Genomic DNA, 2,018 nt, shown 5'->3' with positions numbered 1-2,018 from the left:
ACGTGGAGCTTAAAAATCTCATAAAATAAAGAAAAAAGAGACAGAGTTGGTTCAACTTAAGACAGAATCTATTATTGTGGCTAAAGGCTGAAGACAGGTGTGTGTGTGTGTGTGTGTGTGTGTGTGTGTGTGTGCGCGCGCGTGTGCGTGCGTTTAAGAAGGTGTGTTTTTTTTTCTTTGCCTCGGTGTTGAAGTGTTGACACTGCGACTGCGTCCACTCTTTGTCAGAAACAAACCTTGGAGAAGCACTGAGGGACCAGAACACAGCAACACAACAAGGCCTGCAGTCACGCTGTGTCTGAACTCTGGCTCAGTTATATGTGAAATATGCTGTAAACATGTACGTAAATGAGGAGATTCAGAATAATAGATTTTAATACCAAGTCAGTGTTTCAAGGAACTGCAACTCTGTTTATGTGGATTTAAAAAAATATATAAATACATATATACTGTAAAAACACTGAAGTCTGAAAAACATATCAAATCTATAAAAATAAAAACTTTGGTTTGTTCGGGTGGACTGAAGTGCTGCTGTGATAATGACTCACTTGTGAAACTTTCTTTAAAAGAATACCAGAATAAGTCAAGTGTAAGACTCAGAAAATAGCCGACTATTTATAAAGAAAATATCGAATGTTCCATTCTAATAAAAAGGAGCGCCTACTGGACTGAACATTTGTTCCCACTGGTGTAAAGTCTGTGGTAGAGGGCCAATGTGGAGTTTTACCATATGTGGAAAAATTATCATCTTTCAAAAACCCTAAAACAATCAAAATTGTTTCCCACTGAATCACATTTTGTAAAAAGACATTCACTGGAAATGTTTGACTTCTTCAAACATAGTCAAATATCATTCATTCATGACTGTAATTATAGTTTGTGGGAACAAGGGAACAGTCAGACTCAAGAACATATAGTGGGCATCTATTGTAAATGAGGGTTTTCTACTCGTATAGAAAAGCCGTCTGAAGATAATTACCAGCAGGATAGAAAAAAGATTTAGAGAGCAAGACTTTGAGAGCAAGAGCTCTTTTAGGATCTGAATCAATTGCATCCAGATTTAAATATCCACTATTCAACCCATTCAATTTTCACCTTGTACTCAGGTGAATCAGCCTCAATGAGTAATTATTGTAACACAATGCTGTTGCACAAAAAATTACACAAAACTGCAGCTTTTACCTTCATCATGTGGACGAGAATAAAGCCAATATGGGGTCAATGGCAGGAGGAACACTTGGCTAGGGAGCCAATGGCTTGGGAGAGGTGTCAGCGCCTCCTGTGACATCACAAAAAGCTGATTTCAATAACTGTGTGTTTAGGTGCAAACTTTTCAAACGGCACAACTATAAAAAGACGATAATATTGGATTTTGCTAATTTCTGAGGAGTTCACAGTCAGGATGGAGACATGTTTTTTGGGGTTTTTTTTAAGTTCAAGTTCAAGTTCAGTTGAACACAGAACTAAGCCTGAACCGGCCCCTTCCCCCCTCCCTCTGGCACCGAGAAATAGCAATATTAATATAAAACATACATATGAAGATCTACTAGTACAAAAGAATGAGTAACTAACCAAATGAGTAGGTGAACAAAGTGTCACGAAGACAACAACAAAAACAAAACAACACACACACAAAAAAAGCCTTAACTACATAGATGTAAATATAAGTCTGCAAAACTGAGCTCACAGGGATCTGGCACCTTGAACTATTGATATAAGACAGGAATGGATTCCAAGTTTTATGAAACAGGGCCACCTAAGCCGAAAGAGTGAGTCTAATTTTTTCCAATTTGAGAAAATGAAGCACATTTCTAACCCAACCTGTATAGGCAGGCGGAACTGGCGACTTCCACTTAAGGAGTATTGGAGAGAAGTTTTAATGCCCTGGGAAATACTGGGAAAGTAAGGAGCGAGCATTTGATTTTCAAACCAGCTTTTTGAAAATACATCAATGCATTAGTCATTTTAAACTGTCGTAATCACCTTCGTAAGATTACTTGATTTGAGTCCTGATGTTG

Source organism: Nelusetta ayraudi, unplaced genomic scaffold (genome assembly GCF_046127955.1).
Source record: "Nelusetta ayraudi isolate G7.1 ecotype Tasmania unplaced genomic scaffold, CSIRO-AGI_Nayr_v1 ptg000011l, whole genome shotgun sequence".
Taxonomy (NCBI): domain Eukaryota; kingdom Metazoa; phylum Chordata; class Actinopteri; order Tetraodontiformes; family Monacanthidae; genus Nelusetta; species Nelusetta ayraudi.
This window is presented reverse-complemented; position numbering follows the sequence as displayed.